Genomic DNA, 11,518 nt, shown 5'->3' on the forward strand with positions numbered 1-11,518 from the left:
ATCCTGCCCCAATTACATACCTGTCTATAAAGGCCATAAAATATTTATAGAAATTTATAAATACAATTTACTCGTAATATGTGACGTGTGATGATGCGTCGTTGTGCGTGCGTTATGCGTTATCTTTACAAAATATAATCTTCAGAAATAAAACATATTATACACAAATACAAAATATTAATGCACAGAAAACATTTATACACAAATGAAAAAATTTAACATAAATAAAAAAATATATACACAGAAACATTTTACATAGAATGAAAAACATTTATATACACAGAAATTATTTATATCACAATGAAAAAACTGTTATTTTGGCAACGTTTTACAAAAATTTCATATGCAATTCTGCCCTATACTTTGCATGTCTCCTTGCCAATTTGTACTATCATTCCAATCAAGTGTTTCCTTCAAGACTTATTCTTCCAATAATTTACAGACATATCATTCCACAATCAAAAGAGTTCTCCTGTTTTGGTATACCTTTAATGGTAAGAAAACTTTCATTTTCTGATATCACTATCAAAAGCTCCTTTCTGTCAGAAATAGGCTTTAAGCTGAAATATACGTAGAGCAAGGAATTAGTTATGTAAATTTTTAAAAATGTGAAGATTTCTGTTCATTCTAAACAATCTAAAAACTAACACTTACGAATTTTTTGAACAAACAAGCCTGATGCTCTTTGACGCGTGTTCCAACGAGTCCATAAAATTTCACTTTTGTTCTTTCACAAACAACCAGAAGGTTAATATGATTGATTTCAATGATTGGTTGTAATAAAATGTTGTTTGAAGTAAAACTAGCTCGTTATATGGTCGATTTGCAATTTGGAAATTTTCCTTCCTTTGTTATTCTGCAAGGCAAGTATAAATGTAAAACTAAGAACTGGATACAAGTTACTAATCCAATAGTTAACACTGATAAATTAAAATTAATTACTAACCCAATAGATTGAGAAAAGTATGTAAAATTTATCGGTGACTTGTGCCGTGGCAGAAGTTACACTCTCATCTAAGAGATAGGCAAACATATCTACATATTGCCTAAATAACTGCTCGCTTAATAACTCATCAATGTCAAGATTCTCGAAATAAGAATGTTAACAACAAACACGATACTATCGCCCTACAAAAAAATAATATTAAAAACGCATTATAACATAAGGCGCATATAAGATTACCCACGCATATCAACGCATAACACACGCATATCATACGCATACAGATCTTCAAACAAAAAATAAGTTACAATTTTTTACCTTTTATAGAACTTTTTCAAACATTTTAGCACAATTTCTCTTCTCAGAATGTCAAACACATAAGACCTTTGATATTTCTATTTCATCTGCAATAAAACATAAGTAACAGGTTTAGTTGAATTTATTACTGCGTATGTTCTTTGATTGTATATAGAATAAGTTGCATCTTTGCTGGGATGCTCATTGTTGGATGATCTTTGGTGGGATTGGCTCATTGTGATCGGATGGATCTTTATCGACATGGGATGGCTCATTTTGTTCACCCTGCTTGGTACATTGATCATGATTATATGGTCTCTTTGGAAAGATGAAGAGGTAGCTAACAATCTTTTTGAGGAACTATTTTCTCTGATCAATGTAATTATATGAGCTTGACCTCAATAACCCCAACTCTCTTAGTAAGATCTTAAACTGTTGCTCATGTCTGTCTTCAAATTCTTCGAAAAAGTTTTGTGCATGTTTCTTTGCAGGATTGATAATGGTTTCTTTAGAGACTGAAGTGTTTCAGCAGAAAAACTAAATTGTAGTTGCTGAGGAGATGGGTGTGGGTCTTGTGAGGATGTGGGGTATGATGGGAGATGATTGGGGGTGTTTGATAGGGTGGATATTCATGAGGAAATCAGTGGATGGAGGGACTGTCTGATGGATATTTCTCTATCATTAACCATATTCATTTTCTGTCTAGAAAACTCATGAGACATTACAAATCTGCTTTCTTATATTAGCAAATAATCAGTGATCTGCCCTGCAGTATAATCAATATCATCGCTCATCGAAAAAAGTGGGCCTTCTGTAACATACAATAGGAGCAATGAATTAGCTAGTATGCTCTAGGAACCAAACTGTTTATAAGATTGAAATGAAAATTTTACACTCACATTGACCAGATAAAATTTAGAGATGAATTTAGCAGTTAGCACTAGCACTCACCAATTAGTCAGAGTACCAAACCGTTGATGTAATCTCTGGTTTTTATTTTAAATCTTGGAGATGCCTTATTAAAACTCTCCAAACTAAAAAACTCAAAAATTTCCTAATTGAACTAGCCCAGTTTATTGACAAAAAATCATCTGGATTATTTGTTATTCTTTGAATCAACCGAGGGGTTTTGAAGTTGTTAAGTTGAAAAAGTAAATTTGAACATAAATACATGATAAACGTTCTTAACATAGTCTCTGGGGGGGTTTGCTTGTTCAACTCCATCATGTCATTTCTTATTTCCGTTGATGTAACTGAAGTATGTGCTAAGGAATGTCAGGATATTTCTTCTCCTTTATTTAGCAGACCAGTAAGAAGGGTCACTTCATCAGCAGTGAAAGCAATGGGTTGACCTTTTATAATAAAGCATTGTTTTGAAATGTCCCACCGTGAGATCAGCTCATAAATAAGAGTGACATTTTGCTCAAACTCAAGAAATTCCAAAAACTGTATCATCTTTAAATGTTTCAATGTGTCCTTGACTTCAAGAGTAATTTGCTGAGCAAAGTTATCACAGATTGTTCGAAACGAAGAAACATAGCATCTATAGGTAATTGGACGAACATATATCTAAAAATTATAAAAAATGAAAGATTAAAAATAAGTAAATGAGATACGCACAAAAAACTCACAACATATGCAGAATATAATAGCATCTATAGGTAATTGGACGAACATATATCTAAAAATTATAAAAAATGAAAGATTAAAAATAAGTAAATGAGATACGCACAAAAAACTCACAACATATGCAGAATATAAGAAACGAACACGCACAGTGTACGCATAACATACGCATATATTACGCATATCACAAGCACAAGAACGCACAGTGCAGGAAACATGGCAGCAAATTATACGCACGCATAAAGTACGCACAATATAAGCATGGAGCACGCAACGTATACGCATAGAATACGCAAAAAAGACGCATTGCGTATGCACATCCTACTCATATTTACTCGGTGTTTAAAATTTAGTTAGGTTTTATGTTTAAAATTTCAACATAAATTTATCATAAACCTTGAATACAGAGAAAACACGATCGCATCACATTATCAAATATTTAAAATGTTTTGAGAAGCAATGCATACGCATAGATAAGCATAAAATAAGATCTTCAGAACCTTGAACATCAACACATATCATAACCATAAAGTACGCATTACGAAACAGAAAACATAGACTGAAGTTACCTTTTTCTTTGGGGGTGACGACATCTTAGAAGAAACTGAGTGAAGAATGTTTGAAATTGCTCCGGAGTGAATGCTTGAAAGTTCAAAAGTTTACTGTAACTTGAAAATCGAAACGTCGACTCCGCTGTTCGACCTTTACAAGGGTTTAAATGTTGATGTCACGTCGACATTTCACTAGGCATGCCACGTCGGCAATTGGGGTCCGAACTGAAAAAAAAAATTTAGGTTAATTTTTAAAAAGGCGACGCCTTAAATTTATGAGGCGAGGCACGCCTTATGGCGCGCCTCAGTAAACTTGAGGTGTAAGCCTCATAAACTAAACTTATTGCGTAGGCTTTGAGGCTTAAATGGACGAAATTGCGCTGAGGCACGCCTTTTATTGCGCAATTTTAAACGTTAGTTCAGGGATCCGCCGCCGAATGGTCCCGTTGGAAAGGAAAACAAATATGGAGGCCTAATCCTCGAAAAGAAAAGATGATTGAAGGAAGAGCCAGTTCAGGCGTGACATCTGGAGCTGTCTTCCGGAGATCCGCCCCTACTAACAGAACTCGTCAGAAATGGGTCCAAAAGAAGGCCCATAATGACAATTATAGTGACGGTCGACATTCTGGAGAGTCTTCTAGGGGATCCCGTCATTTACCTCCTCCAGCCAAGGAAGAAGTTCAATTCGATCGTAGCCCGCGGATCGAAGAAGTAATCATTCCAAGCCAAGAACCTGAAATTTAGTGGCGACGCCGCTCAGAAATTTAGGTACAAGAAGATGAAGAAGAATATGGCAATGAAGATACTATGGAGATCGAGGTGTTTCGTATGGTCAGCCACGTTGATGCTGAAGAGAAAGATGATGATGGTGATGAAGACGACCAAGAATCACAGCCCCGTATACGTACTTATCATCGTCGCCATAGGGCTCGATCTATTGCCAGCCGAAGTGCTCGCTCCTCAGAAGAAGGAGAAGAAGAGGAAGAAGTTGGAGAAAATCCTTTTGCTGGTGAAAATATCACACTCGCAGATATGCGACGACAAATGAGGCAACAAATGCGGAGGAAAGATAGAGAAATCTCTCAGTTAAATGATAAAATGACTGAGATGATGACTTAGATGACGGCTATGATGGAGATGATGCAGAAGACCACTTATGTGGGTCCTGCACCGGCTCAACCTGTCGATCAAGCTGCTAAAACTCAAAATCTCCAAGCGCCTCAAGCCTCAGGAGTGAAAGGTGTACCTGAAGGTGGCGATAGGAATGATGATCCAACCCGCCAGCCCACTCCCTAAAATGTGGCGAACGCCTCTGAACATGTAACTCTATCGCAGTTGGAAGGCTTAATCAGTGAAAAGATTAAGGCCATTATAGCTGCTGAACAGGCAGAGAAGTTGGTAGGAAAAGGTCACCCGTACCCAGCAGAGTACGATCAAGTGCCATATCCAAAAGGATATTCTGTGCCGAAGTTCAATATCTTCGATGACAATAAAAATCCCAGACAACACCTGGCACAGTTCAAAGCAACCTGTGGAAATACAGGAGGTAATGATGCTCTATTATTCAGGCAATTCGTGAGCAGCTTGAGTGGAACTGCTTTCGAATGGCATGCCGAACTACCGAATGATTCACTGAAGACCTTTGCGGAACTAGAGGCATTATTCGTGAAAAGGTTTGCCAGTGCAACAGAGAAGATTACTATCGCTAATCTCGCCCTCGATAAGAGGAGAAAGGATGAATCAGTGACGAGGTATATAACACGCTGGCGCAATCTCAGTATGAAGTGCGAGCAGCAACTGGAAGAAGAGCTTGCAGTTCAACTGTTAATAGGAAACATTGATGATAAAATGCAACCTTTCTTGTGCATGGCTTCAATCACTACCTTCCAAGATCTATTGGACAGGGTGGCAAAATTTGAAAAGTTGAACTAGTCAAAGTTAGAAAGCCTCCCTGATAAACCCAAAAAGGCTAAAGCTCCTGATGCCAGAAAGAATGAGATCTACTCCGCATTCCCTCCTAGGCCTGATAAAGGTAAAAAGGCAGTGTATAGTGTGGATAAAGGAAAGAAGCCAATACAATATGAAGAAAAACCAAAACAGGCTTACAATCCAAATCCTCAACCAAAGCTGGTTCTTGGAGGAAATGATAAACCTCGAGCCTTTCCCGGTGGAGGAGAGCCCTAGAGGCAAGTCACAGGAACTGGTGATAGAACGTTCCCCTTCCTCAAGGAGAAAATGAATAAATAATATTCATTTAAAAGGGAGAGTGTCGCTAAACTATTTCGACAAGCACTCAAAAACGGTCTAGAATTGCCAGAATGCAAAAGACCTGAAGAGTTTAAACACAATGGCGACCCAAACTACTGCCCATATCATCGGGTAGTTAGCCATCCAATTGAATATTGTTATGTCTTCAAAGATTGGTTGGAAAAGATGTATAAAAGGGGAGAATTGACGTTATCAGATAATGTATTAGTTCGTCCCAGAAAAGAATCCACCCGGGTAGTCACGTCCTCTTCCGTACTCCCGTCTAAAGAAATAACAACAAGAGAACATATTCAAGACAAGCAATGGGAGACTGTGGTCTCCAAGAAGACAACTAAAATGTTGAAACAGCTGGAAGGAGTTCCGGGTGTCAAGTGGAAGTCTCCTACTGAGCTGGTACTGACTCTAAAGTGGTTGCCTGTGTCACAAGCATCCACCTCTAAACAGCAACCTGGCCAAGCTAGCTCGTCAAAATCTGGCAAAGCAAAGCCTAAGTCTTCTAAGAAGAAAGCCAAGTTGAAGAAGTCTATGGCGAAGAAGACTGCAACTCAAAAGGCTATTGATAGTCTGGGTGAATATTACCAGACTACCAGAAGGCCTATTAAGCTCGGTGATTTTATGGAAGAGCTTAAAATAGATGAAACAGAAGAAACTGAGGATGAATCTCTTCCTACGGAGATATGCCTAATCATCTCAGCGACATCAAAAATAACAAAAAGAGAGAAATACGCTGAAGAAGCGTCCCTGAATTCTGTCTGATGGTGTCATCAATGGAATACAGTTCAGAAAAAGATCTATGTTTTCCAGAGGATGAAGATTTAGACCCAAGCGTAGCATCGCAAATGGAGCAGGTGAAGCTGGGAGACGATTCTGAGTCTACGGGTGGATCCCCAGATGCGACAATGGCTGACTCCGAAGAGAATGCTTCATCAAACAAGTCTGAATCAGATGAGGTGGCCCAAGTGCAGTTGAGAAGTGGCAAAGTACTGTCACCTCCACCAAAAAAGGGAGCTCCTAACGAAGATAAGGGAAAGAAGATAATTATCAATGAAAATATTATCCCCGAAGACTCCAAGAAGAAAGATACTTCATTCAAGGGGATAGATTATAATATCTTGTCCCATTTGAGAAAGATCCCAGCACAACTCAGCATATATGATGCTCTCTTGATGTCTAAAGACTTTCGAGAGACTTTGATTCAAGCTTTCAAGGACCCCAAAAGATATGAGGCATATTTTGCTGAGCGCAACTTAACGGAAGTCTTGCAAGCTCGAAATGAGCCCCTCATCACCTTTGCTGAGGATGATATGATGCTTGGAACGGCAGATCACAACCGCCCTCTGTATGTTACGGCAGAGAGCGACGGTATGATGATCAGTCGAATTTTGATCGATCCTGGATCTTCCGTAAATCTCATGAGCTTGAAAGCACTGAGATCCCTCTGCCTCGATGTGGAACATCTTGGGCAAGACAAGTTGATGGTGCATGACTTCAATGAGAAAGGGCAGAAAACCCTTGGTTCATTTATGCTCACTCTTGTATTTGGGGAACTCCATACGGAAGCCAAATTTCATGTGATTGATGCGGACACCTCATTTAAGGCGCTATTAGGTCACCCCTGGTTGCACGAATATGGCATTGTCCCTTCAATATTACTCCAGTGTATGAAGTATCTCAAAGAAGGAGAAGAATTCAGGATCTCTGGTGATATTCAACCCTTTGCAGTACATGAAGTAACAATATATGAAGATGCCAGGTACTTCATGCCAAAGAAGCAAAAGCCTTTGAGTTCTCTTGAGGCTAGGGCATCAAATTCTAAGGCTGCAAAGAAACCCAAGCAAGAAGGTGAGAAGAAGCGTGTAGGAAGAAAGAAGGCAACACCGGCTCTTTCCAAATCCCCAACTATTCTCAAAGAAAGAAAACATGTTCCTCATCTTGGGAGTGGCACGGAGGAAGATGATGTTACTCTTGCCAAATCTCGAAAAGCATGCCGGTCCACGGATGAATGGAGTAGGCAGGTTGAATTTTCAAATGATGATTATGACTACGACTCAATCTACATAAACTCAGTGCATAGTGTGTTCTCCAGAAGAATAGACAGTCTGTCAATTTCAGACAGCGTACTCGTAGTCACATGTGTTCTCTTGCAACATTTCAAAGAACGCATTTCGCGTGAGGTTCATAAAGTTGAAGAACTCGCCACCCTCTATCTGTCTCCCCGTAAAAATGGAACTGTGCCAAAGAATGCGTTATATTCCACAGGAGTTCGTGAAGAGGAGAATCATGATTGGGATTGCATGCTCCTCGACTCCGAAGAATTATTTCCTACGAGGCTACCTAGGTTCAATACCAAAAATATTTAAAGAATGCTACGAAAGCAAATCAATATTCCTACTACCAAACGACAACTTCGTACAAGCTTGGGCCTCTGGTATGAAAGAAATCCACGTCCATTACGACGAAAGGATATAGATGCATATAAGGGTATTGGATTCATCAAACGAAAATTTCTCCGGAAAGAGATTTGTCGGACAATCACATGCATGAAAATTGAATCCAATGATGGTGGGGATGATAAGATTTATGGAGCTGATGCTCGTGATGATCAACCCGTAGAGGCCAAGCCTGCACCAGAAGAACTGGAAGATGGTGGACAGTCCGCTACTATGGATGAGTTAAAAGAAGTTAATTTGAGAACTGAGGAAGACCCTCGCTCAACCTTCATTAGCTCTCTCCTACCCGAAGAACAGATATAAGAAATAAAAGAGCTCCTCTGTGAATTCAAGGACTGTTTTGCTTGGACATATGCTGAGATGCCTGGCTTATCCCCTGACGTAGCAGTTCACAGATTAGCAATCAAACCGGATGCAGTACCCGTCAAGCAAGCTCCAAGAAGAATGAGACTGGAGATTGAAGAGCAGGTGATTGCAGAAACAGAGAAGCTCATAGAAGCAGGTTTCATCCGAGAAGAGAAGTATGCCGACTGGATTGCCAATATTGTCCCTGTAAAGAAGAAGAATGGCCAGATTCGTATCTGCATCGACTTCAGGGACCTCAATAAGGCGTGCCCGAAAGATGACTTTCCGCTCCCAGTATCAGAGCTTCTAGTTGACAACACTTCTAACTACAACATGTTCTCCTTCATGGACGGATCGTCGGGCTACAATCAGATTAAAATAGCGTATGAAAATGAAAGACATACATCATCAGAACGCCTATAAGCATATTCTGCTACACAGTTATGCCATTTGGCCTGAAGAACGCTGGTGCCACTTATCAACGGGCTATGACTCGTATATTTGATGATTTGATCCATCAAAAGGTTGAATGTTATGTAGATGACTTGGTCATTAAGTGCATGGACCGAAAAGACCATCTAGATGACTTGAGAATAGTGTTCGAAAGAATCAGAAAATATGATCTGAAGATGAACCCTCTCAAGTGTGTATTTGGGGTATCCTCAGGAAAATTCCTAAGGTACGTTGTTCGACATCGAGGCATTGAAGCCGACCCCAACAAGATCATGGCAATCATGGAGATGCCACCTCCAAAGAACCTTCGGCAACTCCGCTCCTTACAAGGGCAGTTGGCTTTCATTCGGCGATTTATATCGAATCTGTCGGGTAGGTGCCAGTCGTTTTCAAAGCTAATGAAAAAAGATGTCCGTTTTAAATGGGACGAAGAGTGCCAAGAAGCATTTGACAGCATCAAAAGATATCTGTTAAATCCGCCCATTCTTGCGTCGCCAATCCCCGGGAAGCCTCTTATACTGTATACGGCAGCACTAGAAGAGTCCTTCGGAGCACTATTGGCCCAGCATAATGAAGAAGGCAAGGAGAATGCATTCTACTACATCAGTCGGAGGTTGATAGGAGCAGAAATTCGCTACTCTCCAATCGAGAAGCATTGCTTGGCTCTGATTTTTACTGTTCAGAAGCTCCGTCACTATATGTTATCTCACAAAATCACCTTGATATCAAAGATCGATCCACTGAAGTTCTTGATGACTGAAGTTTTGATGACAAGACCAGCGTTGACATGTCGTTTGGCAAGGTGGGCAGTGATTTTACTACAGTTTGATATCACATACGTGTCACAGAAGGCAGTAAAAGGGCAGGTGTTGGCAGATTTTCTTGCTGCACACCCTATCCCCATGGATTCACCGCTCAATAATGATCTACCTGACGAGCAGATCCTGAATGTCAAAGAAGAGGTGATGCTACGAGTATGGGAAATGTACTTTGATGGAGCATCGTCAATCAAACGTGCTCGGCCTCCTAATTTGGAGAAAGCTCAAGCCGGAATTGGACTTATTTTTATGGCGCCCGAGGGAGGCATAATGAGATTCTCTTTCAGTTTAACTGAACCTCAGACAAACAATGAAGCCGAATATGAAGCTTTAATAGCAGGATTGGAGATCGCAATCGATGTCCGAATCCGAAACCTCCAAATTTTCGGTGATCCTCAACTTGTTGTAAATCAAGTACTCGGAGTTTACAAAATCACCAAGTTCGAATTGGCCTGTTATCATCGGCGAGTTCTTGAGCTTATGAAGCAAATTCCAGTTGTCAAACTAACTCAAGTTCCCCAATGTCAAAATGCCAAAGCCGATTCTCTTGCCAAATTGGCTAAAGAAATGACGAATATCAACGACGAATGGCCCATAATAATTATGGTGCACAATCGGCGGATCCTAGAGCCAGCATTACTACAATTCCTGTAGGTAGAGGGAATACCAAATTCAAGCCAGCAGGATGCAACTCCAGTTGATCCTCAACCTCCCCAACCAGTTGATCTCGAAGATCAACTTGAAGAACATCAAGTTCCTAAGAAAAGACGCAAGGCCAGTCAAGCTTCATAATCATGGTGGCATTGTCTAGATGTCGAGGAAGAAAATGACTGGAGGAAACCTTTCGTTGACTACTTCAAGGAAGGTAGACTACCAACAGACAAATCATTAGTTGCTCAAATCAGAAAGAGAGCACTACGATATGCTTTTGTCAACAACACATTGTATCGACGTGCTTTCGATCAAATGTGGCTAAAATGTCTAGGGACTCGAGAAGCTGATAAAGTGGTGACAAAAGTTCATGAAGGACTTTGTGGGGCACACCAATCAGGTCCCAAGATGGCAGTCAAAATCAAAAGAATGGGCTACTATTGGCCGACCATGGCTAGAGATTGTATCAATTATGCTAAGAGGTGCCATGAGTGCCAGATCCACAGTGATGTTATACATCAACCACTAAATCCGCTGCACTCTACAGTAGCATCCTGGCCATTTGAATGTTGGGGTACTGATGTTATCGGGCCGATAGATCCGCTATCATCAGCGGGACACCGCTTTATCTTGGCAGCAACCGACTATTTCTCCAAGTGAGCAGAAGCGGTTCCATTCAAAGAAGTTACGTCTGAGCACGTGATCAACTTCTTCACCCACAACGTTGTTTACAGATTCGGTGTGTCATGTCGCATAATCTCAAACAACGGAACTGCTTTCAAAAGTACAAAAATTTACAAGTTCGTTGATCGGCACAAAATTGATTGGCGATATTCATCCATATACTATCCAAGAGAAAATGGCATGGCAGAAGCCTTCAACAAGACACTGGTGAAATTGCTAAAGAAGATTCTCACCAAGAATAAAAGAGAATGACATACAAAAATGGCAAAGGCGTTGTGGGCCTATCGTACAACTTACAAAATGCCAACCAAAGCTACTCCCTACTCTCTAGTGGTCGGAGTTGAAGCTGTATTGCCTCTAGACGTTGAACTTCCATCCCTTCGAGTTGCTATCCAGAATGAGATGACTCAGGAACAAAATGCTCGATTAAGA

The sequence above is a fragment of the Dendrobium catenatum genome, unplaced genomic scaffold (assembly GCF_001605985.2).
Source record: "Dendrobium catenatum unplaced genomic scaffold, ASM160598v2 fragScaff_scaffold_138, whole genome shotgun sequence".
Lineage (NCBI taxonomy): Eukaryota > Viridiplantae > Streptophyta > Magnoliopsida > Asparagales > Orchidaceae > Dendrobium > Dendrobium catenatum.